The sequence below is a fragment of the Pipistrellus hanaki genome (assembly GCF_964339955.1).
Source record: "Pipistrellus hanaki genome assembly, chromosome: 3".
NCBI classification, from domain to species: Eukaryota; Metazoa; Chordata; class Mammalia; order Chiroptera; family Vespertilionidae; genus Pipistrellus; species Pipistrellus hanaki.
Window position 1 is genome coordinate 41,711,329 of NC_140505.1, and position 27,473 is coordinate 41,738,801.

The window sequence follows — 27,473 nt, forward strand, 5'->3', positions numbered from 1 at the left end:
AGAAATGGTTTTAATTATTTTGGTAAGTCTGGATTTTAAATTTCAAGACCAATAAGTCACACATAAAAAAGAAATTGAATGTTTAATTCTTAAGTCACTAGAATTAAGTATGAATGAGAGAACAATCAAAACTTCCCAGGATATATGTGCAAACCTGTTTTGGTAAGAAAGTAAAAAGAGGAAGCACAGAATCTTTGGTTGCTGGGAACAGAGAGGAAAAACAAACAAACAAACAAAAAAAAACAAAGATTAAATCTGTAATACCAAGATGGTCTGTACTCAAACAATCTTTGTTAATGGGTGCAGAATTTAGTTAATTCTAATTTACCCATAGTTCTTTTTCTACTTTTTTAATGACACACTAGACACAATGTGTAGACTATATAGACTCATTTGCTATACAGACAAAATATTAAGAATAATTAAACATAAATTAATATGATATGTATTTGTTAGAGATAAAGATAACTATAAATTTGTTTTTAAAAAGTAATATTACATAGATATTTTAATTATTGCACATATATCGTCTCTATATTTTTGGGGAAAAATTGAATCCTAAAAGAAGAAAAGTGTGCATATAAGTTAATAAACAATTTGTACATATATCCTGGGAAGTAAAGAAAAGCATATTTTATCACTTCCTTTAAAAACTAAGAAGACTAGAATTGAAGACTCCAAAGAGTGAAAAATGTAGAGTCCAAATAAATTATTATTAGGATTAAAGTGCATTGTTCTACAAATTCATATTCTGCATTATTAATTTTCATACCTACATTGCCTATGTATTATATCTTTGCATCCTGTAAACATACAAGAGAGAAAAGATATTTATCAAAATCATAGTATATACAGAAAATGTCCTAGGCCCATATCAGTCATTTATTTAGTTTCCACAGAAATAATTTTAATTGTTACCCCCACTTGCAAATGAATATACTAAAATTTAGACTAGAAGTAACTCTTCAAATTGGTAAAACCAGGATCCATAAATAGGTCTTCTTGAATCCAAAGCCTTTGCCTAAATGAACTACAACCCACAATCTCAGTAGGAGCAGTTGAACATGCAGACAATTGATCAATGCTAAAGTAAACAATAAATAACAAATTTCTGTATTCCATCAAATCTTAATAATGGTGTTTATTTTTTAATATACTTTACTGATTTTAGAGAGGAAGGGAGAGGAAGAGAGAGATATAAACATTAATGAGCAGAAAGAATCATTGATCGCCTGCCTCCTGCACACTCCACATTGGGGATCAAGCCCACAACTCAGTCATATGCCCTGACCAGAAACCAAACTGTGACCTCTTGGTTCATAGGTCAATGCTCAACCACTGAGCCATTTCAGCCAGTCTAATGGTGTTTTTAATGAAGAAAAGAAGGATTCCTTAAACAATTTCCCCTTATGTATTAAAACTAGATCCACACTAATGAAAATGTACCTTCTTATTTCCTCAAGTATGATTGTTCTGATCAACATATAGAAACATAACTACAAAGATAATGTTTGTCAATCTTTATTGCTAAGAACAAGTTCTAATTTTTAATTAATGTGTGCATTTCATTATATGTGTTCCAAACATGTGTCATGGATGAGAATGTTAAGAACATGACTTCTGCATAAACTCTATTAAAAGGAACACTGAATTTGTTGAGTCTGTGTTAAGAAAGAAAGAACAGCTTCACAGTGAGAGCCCTGGAAGAGGGCCATTCAGTGTGGATTCAAAAGGCAACCCACGGGTTTATTGTCATTTATTTGTGGGAGAACAGTCACTTATTTGACATGCTGAAGTCAGCCTCAGGGTGAAGCGGCTTTGTTCAACAATTCTGAGACAGGAAAAATTATTCCCTGTTCTCTTGATAGGGGGTCAAGGAGAACTCTGAGATAGCTGCTTATGGATGCAAGTAATGGGCTAGACAACACTATAGGGATTAGTAGGTGCTGTTTTTTGTCTTTTGTTTGTTTTTTTAGTACACTTTCTTTACTTTTGAAAGACAAAAAAATTGTATTTCAAGATTCAAAAAAATTAATGATATTCACTTTGATTCAACTAGGTTTCAAAATAAAGGAGAATAATTTTACTCAGAATTGTATTTATTGATTGCTTGCTTGAGTTTTACTTTGTGGCAATTATTATCATCCCTTAGATGAAATATCTTGCCAGACATTTTTAAGGTTTAAAGAATTAGTGTCTTGCCAAAACCGGTTTGGCTCAGTGGATAGAGTGTCTGCCTGCAGACTGAAAGGTCCCAGGTTCGATTCTGGTCAAGGGCATGTGCCTTGGTTGCAGGCACATCCCCAGTGGGGGGTTTGCAGGAAGCAACTGATCTCGGTGTTTCTCTCTCAGCCATGTTTCTAATTCTCTATCCCTCTCTCTTCCTCTCTGTAAAAAATCAATAAAATATATTTTAAAAAAAAGAATTAGTGTCTTAAAAAAATTAGTGTGCCACTGAATTAGAAAGAAAGGTAGGCAGGAAGGAGGCTGGGGGGGGGGGGGAGGCAGAAGCAGGTGCAGAGAGGTAATGGGGAAAAAGGAGACATGTACAACTTTCAACACTAAGGAACTTAAAAAAAATACTCATAGCAATATATACAATTCAGTTAAAATAGGACTGAGGAAAACTTACAGTCTTCCATATTTTTTATCAATAAAATTGAAAGAATTTAAAAAAAAAAAAGAAGGAAAGAGGAAAGAAAGGCAACATTGACATCATTGGCAAGCTATGGGAAAATTTTTAAATACCACTTTTTTTGTTTTTAAATCTCATTTTTATTTTTAAGATTACATTTTATTTTTATTTAATATATTTTTTATTAAATTATTATTTTTGTACATATACCCTATAATGAGTTTATAATGGTGCTTTTGCACCTCAAGGAAAATAAAATGAAAGTCTTTTAGGTCTAGATCACAGCACACAAAAAAACATCAAAAGGACAGGGGTCTGCCTCTTCAGGACAGACTCGATGTAGACTGAACTGAAATGATTTCAAAATCCTGTGATGTTGAAGGTATAATTCTGAAATTATGAAGGTTAAGAATATATTATAACAAGTTCAATGAAAAAAAACCTCATTAGAACCAATAGAGAAGAAAAATGAGGGAAAATAAAACACTACTTAATACAGTATAATGATTCTATGAAGTTTAGTTTTCCAGTTGGAATGTTCATAGTCAGAATTTATCCTGAATTAATGAGATTTAGGAAACATCTTAAATGAAAGTGATAGATAGTAACCTAAAAAAATGGATAATTAAGAATGCATTGCCTAGTATTTAGAGTAACATTCAGGAAGATAACAGAACATTCTACAACTTATATCTTGATGCCGGTTAGAGGACAAATATTAAGCTGGATAACTAATTGGCCAAGTACACTATTCTCTTCCATTATCATGGAATTCTATTTATCTACAAAAAATAATTGTAAAGATTTTGCCCTTATATGTTGAGAAAATCTGTTTTCACTTGAGGAAATATTGATCAAATAAACTTTTTTGAATAAAAAAGAAATCATTGATCTTAATATACATATTGAACATTAATATATATATATATATATATATATATATATATATATTCATTATAGATTTTTAAAAATTTACTAGTTTTAGAAATAGGCTCAATTGTTGACTTTTAGTTTATAAAATAATTCTGATTTTTTTTCCTCTTTCATTATCAGGCCATATTTATGTGGGTTTTGAAAAACGAAAAGTCCCATCTCTTTTCTGTATAACTTGTGATGGTTGTAGAAGCCATTTCTAATGTTTCGTTTGTTAATCGCTGTATTTTTGCCAAGCCTCTAAATGCCGTTACTGCATTAGTGCATTTATTGATATCAGCATGGACAGTTTTCCAGAGGGCAGTTTCACAAATAGAATTAATTTTTGAGGACTTCGTTTTCAAAGCCCCAATCATCATGAATCAAGTGAAATGGAATGCCTGCAGGAGCCCACCACCTCTGACACAGAACTACTGTGAATTCTGAGCATGTGTGCTGTAAACACTATACTTAATATCATTATATTTTTATCTGGCTTTGAATGAGTTCCACCCCACAAGACCATTAGCAAATAGTAAAAATGATAGCACTTCACAAGCCAGGGAATAACTAACTTACTTAAAAATGTCTCCCCTTTGGACATATAAAAAAGGCTAGCAGTTAAGCAGCTCATGTATCAGTATGTATTATAAGGAAGGGATTTTTTCAAGAATATACCCTTGTATCAAATATTACTTTTCCCATCATTGCCTGGAAGGTATGTAATTTAGTTAACTTATGCTTCGGTGGCATTTTAGAAATGAAGTGGTTCTGAAGTGAGCACTGCATAGAATCTACTTGTCTTTTCATCATGCAAAAGTAATGCATAAATCTAAGTCTATTATTTTTTTGGGGGGGAGGGCCATGTCATTTTTTGTTTATTTCTTTTTACAATGGAAGCAAATCTATTGGAGTGTTTATTAAACTGACATAATTATTTGTGTCTTTGTTCATTTTGACCACCTAGAGTCTACACTAGGGAAATCTGGTTGGGAATACCATGATCAATAACAGCTTGCTTCAATATAAATTAGTTTGAAAATTTGGGGGCTGTTTAATTAGTTTCCTATCTTTAAAAAATATAGTCATAGTGTCATTAGGGAAATGACTTTTTAAAAATATATATATATTATTGATTTTTTTACAGAGAGGAAGAGAGAGGGATAGAGAGTTAGAAACATCAATGAGAGAGAAATACCAATCAGCTGCCTCTTGCACACCCCCACTGGGGATGTGCCTGCAACCATGGTACATGCCCTTGACTGGAATCGAACCTGGGATCTTTCCACAGGCCAATGCTCTATCCACTGAGCCAAGCCGGTTTCAGCATGATTGGGTTTTCATGTGAGGTTTGATATTATTGATTTGAACTCATTTGAACTCATTCATGTGCACATACTAGAATATTTATATAGCAATATATCAGTGTTTGAATATGTATTTGAATTTTTATTTAAATATAAAAATAGGAAAGTGTCAATATTAAGTGTATAATTTGATGAATTTTCACAAACAGCAAACCATGGTCCATATTAAGAAATAGAAGTTTCCCCATTCTCAAGACTCCCCCATGTTATTTTCCAGTCATTAATCTTTGTAACTGGAAAGGCATCACTGTCTTGATCTCTAATAGTATACTACTTTTCTGCTTTTGTATCAAGTTTATGTTTGAAATCATGCTTTTCTTCACAGGAAGGCAGCATAGTGTGGACAAAAGCTATTTCACAAATCTACGCAAGCCACTTGGCCTGAGATACTATTATAATTAAGTGAGGTTATTATAAGAATTGATTTAGTTAATTTATGTTAAAACACAACAAAATTGCATAAACTATCAAATGTAAAATTTTATTATGATTCACTTTCCCTTTAATAGTCTCTCCAGTTAAGCTAAATTGCTACTGCATTTTAAAAGTTTGCTTATGGCAAATCCTATCTGATAAAAGAATAATATGCAAATTGACTGTACCTCTGCTACACCCACAAGCCGTGCTCACCAGCCAAGCAGAAGTGAGTATGCAAATTAACCCAACCAAGATGGCTGTCCAGAAGGCAGGCAGGCAAGCAGTTGGGAGCCAGCAATCCTGGATTGTGAGAGGGATGTCCAACTGTCCGTTTAGGCCTGATCATCCTTTGAGGGGTCCCAGATTGAAGAGGGTGCAGGCTGGGCTGAGGGACACACCCCCCGCCCCTGCATCCACGAATTTCATGTACCAGGCCTATAGTATGTAATAAAAGATAATAATATACATGCAAGAACATGCACTTTCTGATGTGAAGATCTGTCTCTTATTCATCTCTGTATTTCCAGTGGTAAGCAGTAAGAATTTATAATAAAATCTAAGGCACTAAAAACAAAATAAAACCCCTAAGTGAATGAGGGAGTGATACTAGAAGAACATTGATGAGACTCTCATCTGCACCACGTCATAAGATGAGTAGAGGCAAAAGCTTTTCACATTCAGTGGACACTTAGACTGTGCCTTAACTTCCTATAAGTAATTTGCTTATATTTAACTTACTGAATAATCATATTAAATCCACATAGTGGGCATGGTTATTACCATTCACATTTTATAAATGTGTACATTTGTACAACTGGGTTACAGAGTTATGAGAACACACAACTAGTAACTAGTGTGATCCAGAGTTCAATCCTGACATCTGGCTTCAAAGCCTAAACACAGTCACTGTTCTTTATAAACACGGGGTATTGATACCCTGGCAAAATAGGAAAAAAAGATTGATGATCTTAACATGACCCTATCTATATTAGTTTCTATATATAGTATTAATAGGTGATATGCAAATTAGGCCAGGACTCCATAACAGGTCACAACTGGACAGGAAGAGGTTGCGCGTGCAGGTAAGGCCCGGAGCTGAGACAGAGACAGAGACAGAGACAGAGATAGGGGGAAGAGAAGCCTGCTTGAGCCTGATTGAGCAGCCCTGGAGCAAACACAGGCAGGAGGACTGGTGCACCCGTGGCGCTGGTCAGGCCTGATTCTCATGGTGGCCAGTGCTGTGCACGTCAGGCCTGGGTCCAGTTTCAGATAGGGATGCAGCATTCCACTGCTATCTTGAGTTTGTGGTTTCCAAGGAAACAGCCAGAAGGGATGATAAACCCTCCACAAATGGCAAATGGCTCAGCCAGCGCCTATCTAAGGAGGGGCTTCATTTAAAATCAAGCCTTTCCTGCAGTGAATGATCCCAATCCTTCCTGGATCAGGCAGGTTCCTGTGGAGTGCCATCTCCATGTAATATGGGGCCCTAGTTTCATTCAAGTGATCTCATGTACATTAGCTCAGGGCAGTGGGGAAGGAAGGGGAAAGGCATCAATGGAATCATGACCACAATCGGTGACCAGAAGGTGCATAGAGCCCCATAGGGTGCCTCCTCACACGGTGGCAGGTGCGGCGCCTCCTTGCACAACTTCAATCACGCTCTGGGCCTCTAGTCTATATATATATAAAAATCTAATATGCAAATAGACCGAACTGCAGAACAACCAAAAAACTAGTCACTATGACATAAATTCATGCATTGGGCCCCTAGAATAATATAAATGTCTAATATGCAAATAGACCAAAGAACAGAAGAACCAGTGGAATGGCGGGTTGCTATGATGCACACTGACTAAGGGGCGGATGCTCAATGCAGGAGCTGCCCCCAGCCCACAGGACCCAGGCCAGCCAAGGCAGTGCCTCAGAGGGAGGCAACCAGCAGCGGCAGCAGGGGTGGGGTTGGTGAACAGGCAGCACCAGGCCAGCCAAGGTTAGTGCCAGTGGGGGCTCCCCAATTGCCCTGCTGGTTTCTCCACGTATTGATCCTGACCACCGGCCAGGCCTAGGGACCTTACCCATGAAAGAATTTTGTGCACGTCTAGAAAATAATAAGAAACCATAAAACTTACTATTCAGACCACATTCATATAGCTTATTTTTTTTTCCTGCTAACTACATCATATGTTAGGTAGAAATAATACCGTCTCAAGGGCCATTACAGAGCATTAGAAACAAATCAGAAAATGTAAACAATGTTTCAAATAATAATAAAGATTAGGTGACTATAAGACAACAAAGAAAACAGCTTTGTCAGTAAACCTTTAGCATGAATAACCTGCATTCCTCTGTCAAGGACTTAGATACTTGCTTAGCACCTGGCTTCAGGGCCATAACTTTGGATTTTATGACTTCCTCTTGGAGTGCACACCAGTATTTATTTTCATTGGCAATGAACATTAGTATATATCCTATGCATAGTAACACATTATAGAATAATTTAAATTATTTCTCACAGGGGTTGCACAAATAACCAAAAATAATGATCACTATTAACTGTGTCAACACTGATCTGATACTGTAACTGTCCCCCACTATAACTAATACCAGGATAAATTTGGGCTAACATGTGTATCATCTAAAAAAAATGGTTGGGAAGTCAACACTTCTGCTGTTGGATGTTAAAAATTACTGCACTCTACCAAAGTTTTCCACTCATTGAACTAGATGAAGGCTCATTTTTAAAAGTAGCCCATCCTAATCATACCAGCTTCTCTTGAATTGCACATGGTACATCATGGCAGGGCTTGGTGAAATTATACCAAAGTCACGATGGAGCAATTTTGGAAATTAAGTATGTAAGTAGTCTCCAGATTACAAATTCCCTTCCGATTCTGGCAATCATAGGTACAGATGGCTCCATTTGCCTTTGCTCTCTTGCAAACACTTGGTTATCATTTATACAAGCTGTCCCTTGAGAAACAGTTTCTCACCTTGCGAAATTCCTCATTCTCCTTCAAGCATTCTGTTAATTGCCTAGAGATGAGAAACAAAAATTCAAGTGCACTAAAGCACTGCTGTCCAATGAGACTTTTTAACCTGCAAAGAATGCCCCTTACTTGAACTAAGGGAATGGTCACTACACACATGGGTATTGAGCACTTGAAATGTCGCTGATGTGACAGAAACTAAATTGAAAACTTTTTAAAATTTTAATTAGCTTTAAATTTAAATAGCCACATGTGACTAGAGGCTATCATATTGGATAGAAGCCTAGTGATTATATTAGGAATTAAACAGCAGTGATCCTTAAACTCTCCCCACTCTTATGTACCTTTCATGGACATAACCAAACGCTTCTAAAATGCTAAGACAAACTTAAAGTTAAGATTGATTTTTGGATGTTTGGAACTACAACGATTGCTTTCAATTTGATTCCTACCTTCCAGCTCTTCAGGTCAACAAAGCAAACACCAAATACACATAATTTTTGAGAGAGTTTGTGAATTAATGTGTTTCTTCTTTATTTGAAAATTGTCATATTTTTAAAGTATGTCCTATGCAGTTTATATTTTACAAAACTTAAGTCATAATCACTATTATACTGTATGTAATTATAATTCTGATAACCAACTTAAAAAGACTTATGTAAGGATAGAAGGACAGAAATGTCATCCCTTAGTGTATCCTCTGGTGGGAGGCAGGTTAGAATAAGCTTTGTTCTCATTGAAATCCACCTGCCAATTTTACCTGACAACCCCTATAATTAAGTCAGGGTACTGTCATGTTAACCAGCGTTAAATGTTTTGATTATACTGATAAATGCCAACATAAGCAAGATATGCAAGCTGTAGTGAGACATTACAGAATGTGATGGAGCATTTGTCAGTTGCATTTACTTAATACCATCAGAATGAGGATTCTGGATCGTTCAGACCTCCAAATGATTTTGTCAGCCTGAATAACCCATAATAACTGCCTCTCATTAGCCAGTCTAAATACATGTGCTTTAATTGCCCCTTTTCACTTTACCCACTTGTTATAATGTATGCGTAGTGATTCAAGGTAGCATCATGCTATCCCATTAAATTTTACCATTCAGGAATATCTTTATCATCACACTAATAAATCCACTTGAGGTATTGCTCAATCAGCCTAATTCTGCTATAGTGATCATGATTAAAATAGAGAAATATATGGAGAATGATTTTCTCTGCCTCTGCTCTCAATGGACACGTGATGTTATCTTGAAGACAAGTTTAAAAGTAATCATTTTAAACAGGCAAATAACAAATTACTTTAAAAATGTAACAATTAGCCAGGAGGGCATGGCTCAGTAGTTGAGTGTAGATCTATGATCCAGGAAGTCTCAGTTCAATTCAGGGTCAGGGCACATGCTTAGGTTGCGGACTCCATCTCCAGTGGGGGGCTTGCAGAAGGCAGCTGATGGATAATTCTCTCCCATCATTGATGTTTTTATTTCTCTTCCCCTCTCCCTTCCTCTCTGAAATCAGTAAAATATATATTTTTTTAAACTTAACAGGTAACTTTAAAATTAGAGAAAAAAATTTTTTATGAGAATAAGAATCATGCCTTTATGTTTCTCTCATTGCATTATCTTCAGGGCTTATTTTGAATTTTAGAATTAATTAACACTCAAAACATATTTGTTGAACATATGTTGAGTAAATAAGCATTTAATGGTATGATTGTACCTGAAATTTTAACTTCCTATAATACCATTAAAATAATATAACTCATATATTCAGAAACAAAATATAAACATAACCACAAGTAGAATTATTTGCGCAGGTTTACAGTGTTTGAAGTCTTTCACAGCCTGGCCTTCATTAAACTTCCATAATTCGTTTCCCTGACACCCTTCTGTTCTCTAAACCATCACAGATTATATATCTGACTCAATCTGCCATATCAACCTACATTGATTCATATTTTTCACTGTAACTCAAATGTTTCTTCCTCCAACATCCTCTTACCTGCATCCTTCAGATGTATATTCGCAGCACATCTGATCTCTAATGGTGAAAATTCACATTTCCTTTCCTGCAAAGAATGTAGTTTTGTCATTTTTATTAGTTATTTCATTCTTTTCCACTGGATTAGAAAGATCTTGAAGATGAGAAATGTTATTTTTTTCTTGCTTTATTGACTCATTCTTCATTCACTCAACAGTTGTAGTTAAAGTGCAATATAATATAATAGAAGGAGAATTTGGTTTCAGCTATAGTGGAGCTCATAACTTAGAATAGAGGCATTAAGTAAGTAATCATGAAAATGAATTCATAATTACAAACTAAAATATAATTATATGAAGAAATCACTTTAAAAAATGACCAAAGCTGAAAAGAAGGATGTTCTTGGATCTCGTTCCTTGGTAAGCAGTGCTTTAAAAGAGAGGAGTAAGTTGAGGACTTCTATTTTAACTCTAATTTCAATGAAGAATTATTAATCAAGAAACAAGGGGTTGCCTGGCTGGAGTGGCTCAATTCGTCGAGCATTGTCCCATGAATTGAAATGTCACTTGTTCCATTACCAGTCAGTGCACATGCCCAGGTTGTGGGCTTAATCCCCAGTAAGGGATGTGCAGGAGGCATTCAATCAATGCTTCTCTCTCATCATTTATTTCTATGTCTCTCTTCCTCTCCCTTCCTCTCTCTAAAATCAATAAAAACTTATTAAAAAAAAACACCAAGGGGTAAATATAATATACTTTTAATAAAATTATTCTGGCTGCATAATGGTTAGAAAAAATAGTGATGAATGTAAAGCAAAACAGGTCCTAGGAGAATCAGAAGATTCATTTGGTAATTCAAAGGAGAGATGATGTTAGATTGCAACAGAATGATGGCTGTGGACAGGAAGGCATTACAAATTTGAAATCTATTTTTGAAAGGAAATAATGAAGCTTATTGGTAGATGCAAAATGGGGGTTATTGTGACAGACACCATTTGCTACACACCCAACTTCCCTATACCTTCTTATACCCAACATCTGCTCTATATTCTGTTTTAACATCTACTATACCTCCAGTATCCCAATGCCTGATATTTACCCAACATCTCAACATCAGCTACATATCTAAAGCTTATTCCTCTTCAACCCGCTTCCTTCCTTCCCACAGAATTTTTCTTTTTCCTGCTAAATGACAGAGATAATGAATTTTACAATGGAAAAAAAAATTGCCTCAGGCCCAAGTCATAGACTATGGTTGTCTAATCTAATACTGCGAGGACAATTGAATAATTTTTGGCTAGTGATTGATTTAGAGTAGTCTTGTGACCCAATTCTGGATAAGAAGATATAAGCAAATGCCAGCTCATTAGTGTTCCTTGGAAGGTATTTGCTTTCCTAGTATAAAGTGAAAAACTCAACTGTCACTTCTCTTTTCCCCCTTTTGCCCATATATTAGTATTCTATTGCTGCTGTAACAATGACTATAGAATTGATGGCTTAAAACAACACAAAAGTATTATAGTTCTGGAGGTCAGAAGTCGGAAATGAGAGTCATTGGCTAATGTCATACAGAGGTTCAAGGGAAGAATCAGTTTTTCCCCACATTTAAAGGACACCCATATCCCTTGACTCTTGGATCACTTCCATCTTTAAAGCTAGTCATTGTCACTAGTATCATTCTCAACCTGTATCATTCCCACTGCATTTCCATCATCATATATCCATCTGTGAATCTCCTGACTCACTCTTTTACTTATAAGGTCATGTGACTATGTTGGGCCCACCCAGATAACCCGGAATCTTTAACTTAATCACACCTAAAAAGGCTCTTTTGCTGATGGGCAACATATTCACAGGTTCTGAGCATTAGGACATGGATACCTTTGTGCATTTAGAACATGAAGAAGACTGAGCCTACCACATACTATGCCTACCACCGTGTTTTCATTCTTTGAATGGAAATATGATGCTTCAGAATGGAAGAGTCTGTCATCGGGGGACAGCAAGCATGAGGAAAGACCATATCCAAATGCAAGTTCTAATACTATCTGGCCATTAAATGGTTACTAGTAAATGTATAGCTCAGTGACATAGTGAACTCCCAATTGGTTAAACTTTATTAGAGTTTCCTTTTGAAGCCATCCACAGTGAGAAATAATATTTTACATTATTACCCAGTAAAGGGCCTTACTTTGGAAAAACATTTCCCTAAGAATAAAGATTATTTCAAGTTACTTAATTTTGTTTATTTTTCTGTTTCTCCACATTACACTTCACTTCATTTGAACGATGTAAACAAAACAATGTTTACCTCAAAATTGATTTTTTAAAATGATCTCCTCTTTGCACTGAACTCTATAAAGCTCTCAGCAGCACCTGATGTCAATCAGCTGCTGCTTCCTGAAATTCCCCAGGATTTGTATTGAAACACTCTACAATTCTATTGTTCCCTCGTATTCTTTCTTATGTCTTTCCTCCTTTTGTCTTCTTACTTTGTTTGTCTCAAGGCATTTTACTTTTACATTTTTAGACTAGAACCTATAATGAGAACTGCATTTAACATCACAACTTAGGTCTAGCCTTTGATTCTCAACTATAATTCTATCAATTAAATTTCCTTAGAAAAGTACGTGTTATATGGAAAAAGCCACTCTATTTCTATAATAAGCCATCCCCTCCCTGTGCCACAGCAATAGCTTTGTGTCCTCTGAAGATTTATGTATCTTGGACAATAATCTAATCTTTTCCCTGTATCATTGTTTCTTGTCAATTGTATTATGTTCTAATTTTTTTTACTACACCCATCAAAAAAAGTAAAAGATGATGAAGCATGAGGAGGAGAAATTCCTTTAATTACACATCCTTCCCCACTCCGTTCCAGTTTTCTGCTATCTTTAACAGTAAACTTCTAGAAATTCCTATCTAGTACATATTCTCTACTTCATCAACCCCATTCTATGATTGAAACTATTTTTTAAAAATATGTACTTTATTGATTTTTTACAGAGAGGAAGAGAGAGGGATAGAGAGTTAGAAACATCGATGAGAGAGAAACATTGATCAGCTGCCTCCTGCACACCCCCCACTGGGGATGTGCCCACAACCAAGGTACATGCCCCTGACCAGAATCGAACCCGGGACCGTTCAGTCTGCAGGCCGATGCTCTATCCACTGAGCCAAACTGGTTTCGGCTGATTCAAACTATTTGGACTATCATTGTCATTTCTGATTGGACTTCCACTGTCATAATCCAGTTTTATTAAGCTACAAACACCTAAGCCCAGCGGCATCTTTTCTGTTCCTGTCCATGATGTTTTAGACACATTCAACCCAGTTTATCACCCCCTTCTATGTTAAAGGGTTTCTTCTCATGGCTTCTGAAATCCCATCTTCTCCTTGTTTCCCCCTAGTCATCAATGCTCTCTTATTAATCTCATTTTCTAGCTCCTCAACCAGTTTCGGCAAGGTTCTAGACACCTTCTTGGATCCTTTCTTCTTTCCTATGTACAAATATAGCTTCTTGAACCCATCTAATTCTGAGCTTTAATCAGCATCTAGAGAAATAGGACTTTCAAGACTATATCTACCTTTTTGAACTGTCTTTGGAAGTCTGACTTGTATAAAAAACTGCAGACTTGACATCTCCACAAAATTTAGAATTTTGGAGGGGAAGATGGCCTAAACATGATCTTCTCAGTCTTCTTCATGTTCTAAATGGTAAAACTAACATTAAAAGAGAACAAGCAAGTAACTTGCTGAGCCTCACTCACTTGTCTGGAGTAGAGCAGACACGCCTTGAATCCACCACCATCGGCTGCCTTTACTGGAACCGTAAAACCACATGACATAAACTTCAAGTGCTCAGAAACAAGAGTGCAAGAATCCTTTTTGTTTTTAATGTTGGGCAAGGCCCCATTGGCTAGAATCCTGGAAATAAAAACCCTGAAGCTCATTCTGCCCCTTGCTGAGTGTCACACCAGAGACAAAACTACATTTCTTTTAAGCTTTCCCAAATACTTTCATCTAATTTTTATACCTTTTTTTCTTTCTTTTTCTCCCTGATGGCATGTTTCACTGGACTGCTACAGTTTTATATGTTCCCCAATCTGATTGTATTTCATTTTATTGATTAAAAAATTACCAATGTGATATCAAGTTCTCAAACAGTTAGACATAATCCCTTGTGAATGATCACTTTTGTAGATAGTGATCACTCCAGGGGGAAGCTTTCTTTAAAATCTCCCATCAAATAGTGGCTGTGCATTCAGAGCTTTCTGAGATTCATATCATTTATACAAATGTCTAAATCCTCAAGACTCAAAGCCTATTTCCAAAAATATTTAGATTTACCAATATACCATCTTTGAACTGTCTTCATTGACAAGACAGATCAGAGCTATTCTGCAGCTTTTATGCTCAACATTTGAAAGCTTATATTAATTATTAAAGAATGAATTTTCCACATACTTTTTCTCATCTGAGTTTTCACCCACTAATGTTAATCGTCAGAATAAACAATTCAAAATGAGATTATTGCTAAAAATTGCAATGGCTAAACAAATTCTCCATGATCATAGAGACAACTCAATTAGAGCAAATTGTAGCTAAACGCAAGGCAGCAATGAGGGAAACAGGGAAATAAGAAGAGAAATTATCTGTATCCAAAACAAAGCTCTAAAGCCAAAATATTTAAGAGTAGTTCAAAATGGTCTGGCTTGAGAAAATGAACCAAATGCCAACAGTTTACAATTACAGTGATCACAAATGCCAGGTACTTTGAATACTTAGCATTTTGCATGCCAGATAGTTTACTAGGGAACAGCAATTACATGAATGTGGGCTGTATAGTTATAGCTGGGTATTGCTATTTTCCCCATAGCAATACCCAGCTATAACTCTGCATGCTCTTTTATGCCTGTAACATCTAGAGAGCCTTTATTACAAGGTGTCAGGGTGCTAAAAGGGCAGATTTCTGGGACTTAAACTTTATTAACTTTACAGAACAAATGTATGACTATTCTTATGATTTTCTGTTGTTGCTGTCGTTAATGCCTGTTATTTTACAATGGGCCAGAATTTTACTATAGAGTTACTTTTATGGGGGGGGGGGGAGTGGAAAGAAACCTAAAGTCCTCATTTTATGCTATCAAATTCAGACAGAAATGGCTATTCATCACTAGTCATTTTAATTCACAGTGGGGAGGGGAAAAAAAGGCTTGGTCCCCAGCCACCTCTTCTAGCTGATGGCAGATTGAAGGGAGGGTGGGGAGAACCATGCAGGGTAGGCTCATTGCTAAAGAACCACATGCCTTGGTTCTTCTGGCAAACACCTTCACTTATATCAGCTATTACACTTAGGATGGGACAGGTAGGGTATTCTAAATAATTTAGGCTTGAGATTGAAGACTATGTGGAGTTGTCAAAGAAAAAGAAGGACCCGATGGGATTAAAGCAGCAAAAACCGCTAAAGACAACCAGGGCTGGATAGCAGTTAAAGAGGATGAAAGAAGGTTAAGGGATTTGCCAAAACACATATAGGCATAGACCATGGACACAGACAACAGTGTAGTGATGGCCAGAGAGAGGGGGTGGGGACTGGGTGGAGGTAGGTAAAGGAGGGAAATGAGGGACATCTGTAATAATGTCAACAATGAATTCAAAACACTATAATAATGAAAGTGTAATATGCTATTAGACTGGACATCTTTCCAGAAGCCCGGGTCCTCGGTGCCTGCCAAGGGCTGGAGGGAAGCCAGCTCAGGTCTCAGGTGCCAGAGGGAAGCTGGTGCCAGCAGCTGGGGGAAGGAAAGCCTATTCTTGCATGAATTCGTGCATTGGGCCTCTAGTGTATTAATAAAATGGGGAAATAGCTCTTAAGTCTGAACAAAGTAAAATACAAGCTTTTCCTGGTTTTTAAAAAAAGAGGTAAAAATATTTTTTCAGGAATTCTTGAAATAAAAGAAAAGAGACCCCAACACAGAACTGAGATCAATTCTCAACACAGCATGAACAAATGGAGATTTATAGCCAAGAATAGGATGGATAACTAGTGGAAGGAAAAGTACTAAGACTGCACACCAGGGGTCAAGGGGGAATTCTGGTTTAAACATTCTTGACTGAGATGCTGAAGGAAGACCAGGGTAATCACATATCACCTAGGGGATTGTGGGAGAAGAATAATGTATCACATACCAAGGGTGATCAGATATTGAGTGTGGAGGGTTCTGGCTACAGTTGGGTGATTCAGGCCTAATAAGAATGGATGCCAAGGTTAAAGCCTAGAGATTTTAAAAGAGCTTGGCTAAAGTTTCATCCAGAAGACAGTCTTTGTGAGAAGTTTTTTCCAATAAGGGAGGTGACCAAGTTGTCCACCACCCATGAACCCTTTCCTTTTGCTCTCTAAGGTATAAAGACATGATTTCCCAGCATAAGAGTATTTTCCATTTGTGCCTGAATATTGTGAAGTTCAAAGGGTATGTGTTCATTATTCAATATGTCAAATTATTTTACCTTCAACTGTTTATTTTTGACACCAAATTTACTCACGTATTTTTAGTCTTCATAGTTTTTAAACACTTCATAGTTATAATATGCAAGTTAAAAATAAAGCTGTAGATAGCACTATTTCCTATTTCCAGTATGATTAGAAAGACAGTTTACTGGTTTCCTTCACATTCAAAAAATTAATTTTATGATTTTTTGCAAGGCTTGAACTAAGGACATAATATAATTTTTTTTCTGTAATCACTGTGTATTAGACTTCTAACCTCAATAACAGAGAATTCTGCATAAGTATATGTGAATAATTCCCCATATTCTTCATACTGTCCTCACTTTGTTCAAACAGATGGAGCTCAATGAGTTTTTGGACTGCCTATCCATTGCAATAGAAGACTGTTTTGGGATTAAGTATCTGAAATATTTTCTAAAGGAACTCAATTTTACTGGATCAACATGCGCTTGTAGTTTGTATTATGGCTTTGAGAATATATACTTGACAGGTTGACAGTTGTTTTTTCTCATCATAACTAAGAATTTTAATTTTGGGTCTCAAAAATTATGTGATAAAATAAATTCCCCTCAAGGCCATTTAGTATGAAGCACTGGGCACTAAAAGCAAGCTGAGCTTTTGAATATATATTCTTTATCCTTTCCCAGTAGGTCATAATTTGATGATTTAGTGCTACTGTAATTAATATAGCTCCTCCCAACCAGTATCTGAAAGAAATTCAAATAGCCATAGTAAACACAATTATTTGAGGTTTTCATTTAAAAACCTTTCCACTAAGAAACCAAATATACAGTAAAGGTTACATAGCTCTATCTGACAGACCTTCAGATGAATGGACCTATTACAATCTCTCCAAACAGGAAGGCCGGGTCACTCATTAAACTATGGTCAATAAAAAGGGTGAAGTGGGTTTTGTCCCAAGAACTGATAGCTGGATAATTTGACAAAAGGGCAGAGAAGAATTGTGAAAATCCAGATCAATAGCTATTAATTTAAAAGCAACACATATCCTAGAATGAAAGACCTTATGTTGCTATGTAGGATAATTACCACTTTCAATTAGTTGACATTTCAAAGTAGCTTTGGGACTATCACAAGACAATAACTCCCAGCATCTAATCTTAGCTCTGCCTTTTGTCAATGATCTGGTATTGCTTCAAAGGCAAACCCAGTACTTTGTGAGCAATGGCTTTCTTTGTCATAAATAGAAAGAAGTATGCAGAGGTCAAAGGAAGTTCAAGTGATATACACACTTAGGCAAAATATATCATGTTAATACTTCCCTGAGAGAGTGAATATTTTATCCTGGCCATTTCACTAATAAATAGGTGCTTTTAATGAAATAGAAGATTACTTTTTTGCATTATTGTGATGCTATAAAAAATAGAAGGGAATTAAGAAGATTTCTATCAGTGTGTTTATAATTTACATCACCATTTTCTCTCCATATTTAAAAAATAAATACTCACTTTCACTTACCTAATATCATGCTTGAAATTTAAAAGTATAATATTATTTGTACTTTAAATCACCTATTACCATTTGGAAAAAGAAGTTCCCTAATTTGTTAAAAGAAAATGTAATAACATAGATGAAGTTCATTTGTTTTGAAATGTCCATTTGAAATAGATATTTGCCATAAAGAACAGTGACTCGAGTCTATATCTCAAGCAATACAGACCATATCATTGTAGGGAAAGTAAAGAAACATGTTCTACTTTACTCTCTTGTGTTTTGGTGAATTTTGTTGCATCTGTTACAGACCTGGCAAAGTAAAGATATCATTTTGGAGAAGAAAGAAAAAGAACGAATAACAGGCCATTAGTATAGAGACACAGTTTTCATTCTAGTCTATTCTGGGACCCATGTGAACAGTACGTAGTCACCTAGTCCTCTACCCATACAAGACACCGATCACAAAGTTGGAGAAGCGTAGAGAGAGTAAGATAATATAAATAATGCATTACAATCATCACTCCTGAAATGCAAGACTCAAAGTCCAATCTCACAATCATTGATCAGTAACATGTTCTCTGTATTTGAGAATACTAAGATACTAGTAATAATTTAAAATAGAAACTTACAAAAATATCTTAGCCCTGGCTGGTTTTGCTCAGTGGATAGAACGTCAGACTGCAGACTGGAGGGTCCCAGGTTTAATTCTAGTCAAGGGCACATGCTCAAATTGAGGGCTCAATCCTCTGTTGGAGGCATGCAGGAGGCCGACAATGGATGAGTCTGTCTCATCATTGATTTTTTTTATCTCTATCTCCCTCTCCCTTCTTCCCTGCAATCAATAAAAAATATATATTTTTAAATATCTTAAACATTGTGGCTGTCATAAATATTTAGACAGTTGAAAACACCCTGTGCTTTCCAAGCCACAATCCTCAGAATCTAGATGTGAAATGCAGCTCTGTCCTGAACTGAAATTTTTAAAAACATCACATATATCTACTTTTGTTTATCCTCACTTAGGACATGCATAAAGAGAGGAAGGGAGAGAGAGAAAAAAACATTGATGTGAGAATGAAACATTGATTGGTTGCCTTCTGTATGTGTCCTAACTGGGAATCAAGCCCACAACTCAGGTAGGTGTCCTGACCTGGAAAGAACTTGCAACATTTTGGTACATAGGACAATGCTCAACCAACTGGGCCACTCTGGCAGGGCATGGATATCTATTTTTAACATATTTTTCTTATTTAGATCAATCTTACCATTTGATACTAATGTGGTTTGAATGTTTGTGTCTCCCTAAAGTTTCTATGTTGAAATCCTAATCCCCAAAGTGAAGATATCAGGAGGTGGGGCCTTTTGAACATGATGAAATCATGAGGATCCTCATGAATATGAATAGTACTCTTATAAAATGACCCCACAGAGAAACCTATCCCTTTGTGCCATGTAAGGTTATAGTGAAAAGATGACTGTCTAGGCAGTAGGCCCTCACCTGATGATATACCAGAGCCTTGATCTTGGATTTCAAAACTATGAGAAATAAATTTCTGTTGTTTATAAGCCAACCAGTTTATATAATATTTTATAGTGGTCCAAATAAACTAAGATAGATACCAAGTAAAATTTCATAGGTATGAAAAGTCAATCAGAAATAAGGTGCTTTAAAATGTCCTTGCTTTGCTCACATAAAACTTTTGAATTGCACTATTATTTCATACATTTTTTAATATTTTAATTTCACACCCTTCTGAGTCATGATTATATTGTCAATTGAGTTTGCCATTAGCACATACACTGCTATACAGTTGCTATTAATACTAACTTGATAATATCTGCGAAGCTACCACTCATAATATTTGTCCCACTATATAGCCCGAGGAGTCAATGTCATTTTTGTCCTCTTTATATTCATCTACAAAATAGCAACAAAATAAAATCATTTAAAGTCAAAAAATTAAATGTACATTAAGCCTGCTATATGTTGAAAGAATCCACTGACCCTATTCTCCTACTCTCTGAATAAGGTGCATGATTTGGACAATAGACAAGAGGCACCTGGGCCTTTCCTATAAAGGACCCTAACAGATTTTTAGGAAATAAGAAGGAAGAGCCCCAATACTTACTGAGAAACTTTAAATGAACTCACATACACTATCTCATTCAATCATCACAACAACCTCAATAGTTTGAAATCTGAAAAAAGACAGACAGTATCAGTTTGCTCAATGCTGTATCTTTGAGGAGCCAGAAAAGTGCCTAGAAAGAGAACAGACTTTTAATAATTTTTTTTCAATAGGAGAAGGAGGGAGGAGAAAGAAAAATTGAAGTTGATATGTTTATACTCTGAAAAAGCTGAGATAAAGAGAGCATAAATAATTTTCCCAAGGAAGGAAGTAATGGACTTAGAATTAAAATTCTGATCTGTTAGAATCCAAAACTCATGCTTCCTACTCTAAAAAAGTTCTTCCATATCTATATTAATTATGTTTCTTTCCATTTGGAAACAGTGTTTACTTCATGCATGCTAGCCAGCAGCTAAGAGGGTGCAATTACCTGGAATCTAAGACAGAAGAGAAAAATTATTGAGCACATTGTTGTGTTAAAATATTTCTGCACCTTTCATTCTCTAAAATAACAAAACTACCTACCATGGAGAGATTGGAACAGGTGTGCACTTAGTTTAACCCCCTTCACCCCCTGTCTCTGGATCTACATTCTGCATCTCATGATAGATCAAGTATACAAGTGACTGAACTTCTTCACTGTGATCTAACCCAGCCATTCATACACATCTTCACTAAAATAATTTGCAGATAAACACTCAAAAAATTGTTTTAACATGTCAGCACAATAACTCATTAGCACCTGCAATTCCTTGACATTTCACCAATTACTCAATTTTAAACAATAAACAACTCTCTGCCATTCAATTAATTAGGTTTTCCTTCTCTGCCTTAATATAGTGTGCATCCCTTATTACTAATGCAATCAAAGGTACCCAAGTTGCCAATCCTGGATGATGTATTTAAAAGAGGAAGTGATGAGTCATCAAATGAGCCATCATGGTCCCTGGAGTGTCCCTTTCTATTTGCTGCTCAGAAAGTGACAACCAGTTTCATCTTTGTGATGTTCCTCACAGGTCTATGTACACCTTAAATGTCATCTCCGAATTACACAAAAAATGCCTTCCCTAGTTCTCTTCAATAGAGCTCAGAGAGTCTGATCTATTAAAAAAAAATGGTAAAGGAAAAACCATCAACAAATGGGGGGATATAGATAAAACTAATAACTGAGCTTAGTTTAAATTCAAACAGCAATTTTTTAAATAATATACCCTTTATAACTTACTTCTGGATCCCATTTCCATATCTCTTTCTACAATCTTATTCAGAGAAATGTCCATTCGCTAGTTCCACTATTAAGGGCAGAGTCAGCCCCGCTGCAGGGAGAAGGGCTGCTCGCATATTCCATTCCTTAACTCCTTGGAGGCAAAATCAGGAAAGAAGCCTCTGGCTCACCAACCTGACCCCTCCACTTTCATCTCTCACCAAAGGAGCTTGCCTCTGCCCCTACGTGATTGGTACATCTATATAGAATGGTTGATAAAAATAGATGTTCTTTGTTAAATTTATAATATCATGTGGGACAAAGTAAAGTCCCCCAAAGCCCTTTAAAAACATAAAGACCCTTCTATTTAACCCACATGTTAAAAGGATATCCTGTGTCAGTATGAAGGCTGAAGCTACATAATCAAATTGGCTTTCAGACCTACAACAACCAAAATAATTTTCTTCTTTTGTGAATGTCAGATAAGAATGATTGGGATGAGAATTCTATTGCTCAGCAGTGGTCAAGGGAAGAAGATGCTGAATAGAGAGGTCAGTGTGAGGCCAAGCACATTATCCTCCCGTATCATGTTTCTCTTATTACTGCTGGCCTCTCTTTTCTTCTCAGAATGGTCTTTTCTTCTTCCCAGATGTTTTAGGGCTACAGTAAATCATGTTCAGGTAAAAGGAGAAAATGGATTGAAAATGCAGTTGAAAGCCAATATATATGTTCAGGTAAAATGCAAGCTTGAATTCCATGCAATCTGCTGTGAAATATAAATTGATTTGTGATAGCAGGAAAATACAATAAGTATTAAATGTTAATATCTTATCTATTGTACAATAAGCTTCCTTGTGTAGAACCATTTCATATACAGTTGACTCTTGAACAATATGAGTTTAAACTGTACTGATCCCCTTAATCCCTACAATTTTTTTTCAATAAATGTACAGTCAGCTTTTCCATCACCAGCTTTCCCATCCATAGATTCAACCAACTGTAGGTTGAAAACATTATTTTTTAACTTACCTTTATTGTTGAAAGTATTACAGATGTTCACCCTTTTTCTCCCCATTGACCCCCTGCAACCTGTTCCAGTCCCCTCCCCATGCCTTCCCTGCACTATTTATTGTCTGCTCATGGGCTATGCATATATCCAAAACATTATTTTTGAGCCACAGTGGGCAGCCCATGGATGCAGTGGGCCAACTCATGCGTTGTTCTATGACATTTTATATGAGGGACTTGTGCCTCTATGCATTCTAGCATCCATGGAGGACCTGGACCAATCCTCCATGGATACTGAGGGACAACTGTAGCTAAGTTTAGGGGAGGAAAAAGTATTCCTTTAACAGAATGAACAACAGCTGTTCTTCATTTAGGTTATAAATATATGTTGCCAAGTCCTATGAACCCTGCCCTGTGTCAGGCACAGAAAAATAAAAATAAAAATTAATAAGACATCAGGGAACAGTTATACAATTTCTAGGCAGAGTATTAATTCATGTAATAGAGACAGGATGCTATGAGCACATCAGTGAGGCCATAAGGGAGGCTCTCTGGAATAAGTGATACTTAGAGCAAATACTAGAGGGCCAGCAAGGCGAAAGCTGAAGGTGGATTTTCCAGGTGGAGAGGGCATGGCTTTGCCAGGAACTGTGAGGAGTTATAAATGACTGGACCATGATTGCAAAAATGCAAAAAAGTGAAGTGCTCAGCCAACTCTTATGTGTGCTTCCCTCAAACAGCAGACTGACAACGTTTGTGTGTGTATGTGTGTGTGTGTGTGTGTGTGTGTGTGTGTGTGTGTTTGCACATGTGTGCATGCGTTTCAGTCTTCCTGGATTGCAAAACACATGATATAAGAAACTAAGCTAAGCACCCTTTTTGTAAAATTATGGAAGATTTTACTCATATAAATAAACATACTTTTCAAAAAATTATGTACCACAAATTCCAGTCTATTTACATCCCTGTCTCCTCTCAAAATCTAGGAAATCCTCAGTTCATGTCTATTTGCTTCTTTTCTGAACAAACATTTGCTTGCATAATACAGATCAGCAGAAATTAAAATGGCAAGTGGCTGCTTCCCCAGACCAGGCAGGCTTTGACCTGGATTCCAAACAACCAAGAATAAGATGGCCTTTCAGATGCCCCTACTTCACGCTCCATATATCTCTCTTATGAAGGTGTAATTTGCTGTTTGTATGTTTGTTCCCTTGAAGGGAAGCAATGGCTTTGTATTTGAGTTTGCTGCTTCTGGAAACTTGTTTAGAGGAATCCTTGAATCCGTAATTGAATCACCCAACTTATTAGCTGCCCCTCCCCCATGTATTACACTATTTTTGCCTTTTTAAGGGTTGGACTTCATAATATCAATATTGTCTCAGAAACACTTAGACCATGTTTATTTTAGGGCTATAGAGGAATAAAAGGTGTAAGAGAAGCTAGAAACGTTGATTTTAATCTGTGACTGGAATAAATATATAGCCTTCTGGGCCAGGAGCTTGTTTCTTTTAATTTTTATTGAACTCCATTTTGTGTGGAACATTTCATATCTTAACATTTCTATGCAACTCACAAATGTGCATTAAGGTTGTTTAAAGGTCTTGCCTCTGACAGATGTTCAAATTGCATATAATTCCATCATTTCGGAAATAAATTGTTTTGTGAAGGGGGATTTAAAGTCTGAAATTATCTTTGGGTTTCAAAACTAGATCTACTTACAAGCATATCTGAACAGCAGTGTAACCCAGCACTTAAAAATAGGTCAATGGAGTTAGAAACTTGCTCTTCCTACATACTTCTACCGAGTTTGGGGATGTGGAGCAAGTTACATGAACTCTCAATGACTTAATATCTCTATTTCAAATGTTGAAATGGAAACTATTAATATAAATTAAATGTTTACTTTGTGTGTGAGAATTAAATAAAAGAATGTATAAAATGTATATAGAACAGTCAAGGGTACATAATAAATGCTCAACATATGCATTATTGGGATATCCTTTTCTCTGCAAGCTTGTACAGAGAATAGACATGTGTCACTATTAGGAATAGACATGTGTCACTTACACACACACACACACACACACACACACACACACACACACACACACTGTCTAGCCAGACTCATCTATAAGCATAAACTTATACTGTTGTGTGTCAATGTAATTAGATTTCCAGTTTGATTAACAGGTAGTCATTTTGTGCTTACATAAGGTGGATATGAGTTTTTGTCCGTTATCCCTTCTCTTTTTGCAATGTGTTCAAATGAGACCACAAACGTCTGAAAAGCTTAGAAGATAAAGGTGAATAGGTTCAAAGTCCTTATTAGCTCTCTAAATAGTCTTATAATGTTCAAACAACTTCTAAGAGTGTTTTAAAAAGCTACTTAAGAAAGGCTGGCTCACATATCACATCACACAGCATTGCTGAGGGAAACTGGAAGTGCTGCCTGCCTGTGGGGGAAAAAGGTCGCTTTTCTCCAGCTTTTATTAGAAAGGACAGACAGAGCAGTGTGAAACCTGTTTCACATGGCGGGCACCAAAGCTTTCATTAACACCTCTGATTCAGTACCTCTTGTTCCCTCTCAATTGAATCAAAATGTAAAATTGGCCTTATTTTTGTTTGTTTGTTTGTTTGTTTGTTTTTAGAAAGAACAATACTTACTACAAGTCTTGGTGCATATGGCAGCTTTATTTTTTTTTTATTTTTTTTTAAACTTAACCCAATATCTCTCACCAGGACCCACAAAATTTCCAGGTACCACCATTCTGCTATTGACTACTCCTTAAACCTTCATGAAGAAAATAACTAAGAGCAACATAAAATTTTATTCTTTTTTTAATTGGCTTTTGATTAGAAGAGAAATCAGCTATACTTAAAAGCCTTGGCTATTATTGCTTCTATAAAGTGTACATTTCACTGCCCCTGTAGGAATTAGATTTATCATGAAGAGTGTACTGAAAAAAGATAAAAATCTCAAGTGATAGATTGTAAGCCAGCATTTTAATCCTATATTCTTTAATTTACACCATCATGCTTTGAGATTATTTAGAGATGAACTGAATGCATAATTTTCTCTGAGGGTAAACAGGGAGATGAGTCCAAATTACTCTATGGGGAAATTTTATACCAAAACTAAAAATCACTCAGAATTCTGTTATCCTCTTAATACTTATTTTTGGTGTCATTAAGATCTAAGTCAGCTTATTCAGATATGCAAGACTACTTCATCACTGAAATTATCCTGGTGGCCACAAAGCAAGATTATAGTATTTAAAATGAAATGTTATTCTTAAGGATGATCACTGGGCTAAAGTTTTGTGACAAATGCCCTCTGCTCTAGGTGTGGAGCTTGGGGGTTTTAGTCAGCTCTTGCTCAAATGCTATAATGAAATAAAAGTGACTTTGAGAAACAATAGAAGCAACAGGGTGTTGCCTCAAGGAACCTCAGTGAATCAATCCATGTGAAAATGTGAGGCCATCCACTTCAGAATAAAATGAAAACAAACAAACAAACAAATTTAAAAAAAAACACCAACAATACAACAATAACAACGAAACCCACTCTCAAGCAAAAAACATAGTTGGGTTTTCAAGTATCAAAACAAATTGCTGACTATAGATAAGCTCATCTAATTTGTAACATATATAGACTCTCTATCTCTCTCTCTGACTATGATAGACTAGAAACACTCTAGGTTAAGTCAAAACTGACCAGCAAATTGTTTGATATCCAGATAAAAACTTATGTTGAAATAAATTTCAGTTAGCCTATTTTAAAGAACATGTTTTTTATTTCTTTTTTCCTCTAAACAGTCTTATGTACCCATATGTGAGATTATCTCATCAGAAGCATTATTCAAAGATACTGGCTTGAATTTAAAGACAAATAGCTCCAAAAACAATTATTTCACACTAGAGGCTCAATGCACAAAATTCATGCAAGAGTAGGCCTTCCTTCCCACAGCTTCTGGCACCAGCTTTCCTCTGGCACCCGGGACCCAGGCTTTGTTCTGGCCCCGGCTTCATCTGGAATGACATCGGTCTAATTAGCATGTTACCCTTTTATTATTATAGACTAGAGGCCAGGTACATGAAATTCGTGCATCGGGGTGTGTGTCCCTCAGCCCAGCCTGGTCCAGTTGAATGTCCCTCTCACAATTTAGGACTGCTGGCTCCCAAAAGCTTGCCTGCCTGTCATCCTGATTGTCCATAACCACTTCTGCCTGCCAGCATGATCACCCCCTAACCACTCCCCTGCCAGTCTGATTGATGCCTGCTTCCCTGCCAGCCTGTTTGCCCCTAACTGTCTCCCCTGCAGACCTGGTCCCTCCCAACTGCCCTCCCCTGCTGGCCATCTTGTGGTTACCATCTTGTATTCACATGGGGGCAACCATCTTTGACCACAAGGGGGCAGCCATCTTGTGTGTTGGAGTGATGGTCAATTTGCATATAAGATAGGATAGAGGCCTAGTTCACAAGTGGGGCCAGCTGGTTTGCCCTGAAGGATGTCCAGGATCAGGGTGGGGGTTCCCTTAGTGCATGGGGTGGCCTGGGTGATGGGCCTGTGGTGATTTTCAGGCCAGCCACACACCCCAGTAACCCAAGCAGAGACCCTGGTATCTGGGATTTATTTATCTTCTATAATTGAAATTTTGTAGCCTTCAGCAGAGGCCAGGGCAGGCCAGGAAGCTTGGCTTTCTCCATAACCAGGGAAACCCAAACCTCCTGTTCACTCCACGGTCGCAGCTATTTTGGGGGGATTTATTTATCTTCTATAATTGAAATTTTGTAGCCTTGAGCACAGACCTGGGCAGGCCAGGGTGTGCAGGAAGCTTGGCTTCCTCCATTGCTGGGAAAACG

General features: G+C 36.5%; 1 protein-coding gene across 2 annotated transcripts in view; it reads right to left on the reverse strand.

The window, feature by feature from the left end:
• Nucleotides 1–27,473, reverse strand: part of GPC5 (glypican 5) — a 1,228,272-nt gene that overhangs the window by 308,046 nt on the left and 892,753 nt on the right. The gene's annotated exons all lie outside the window — the stretch shown is intronic.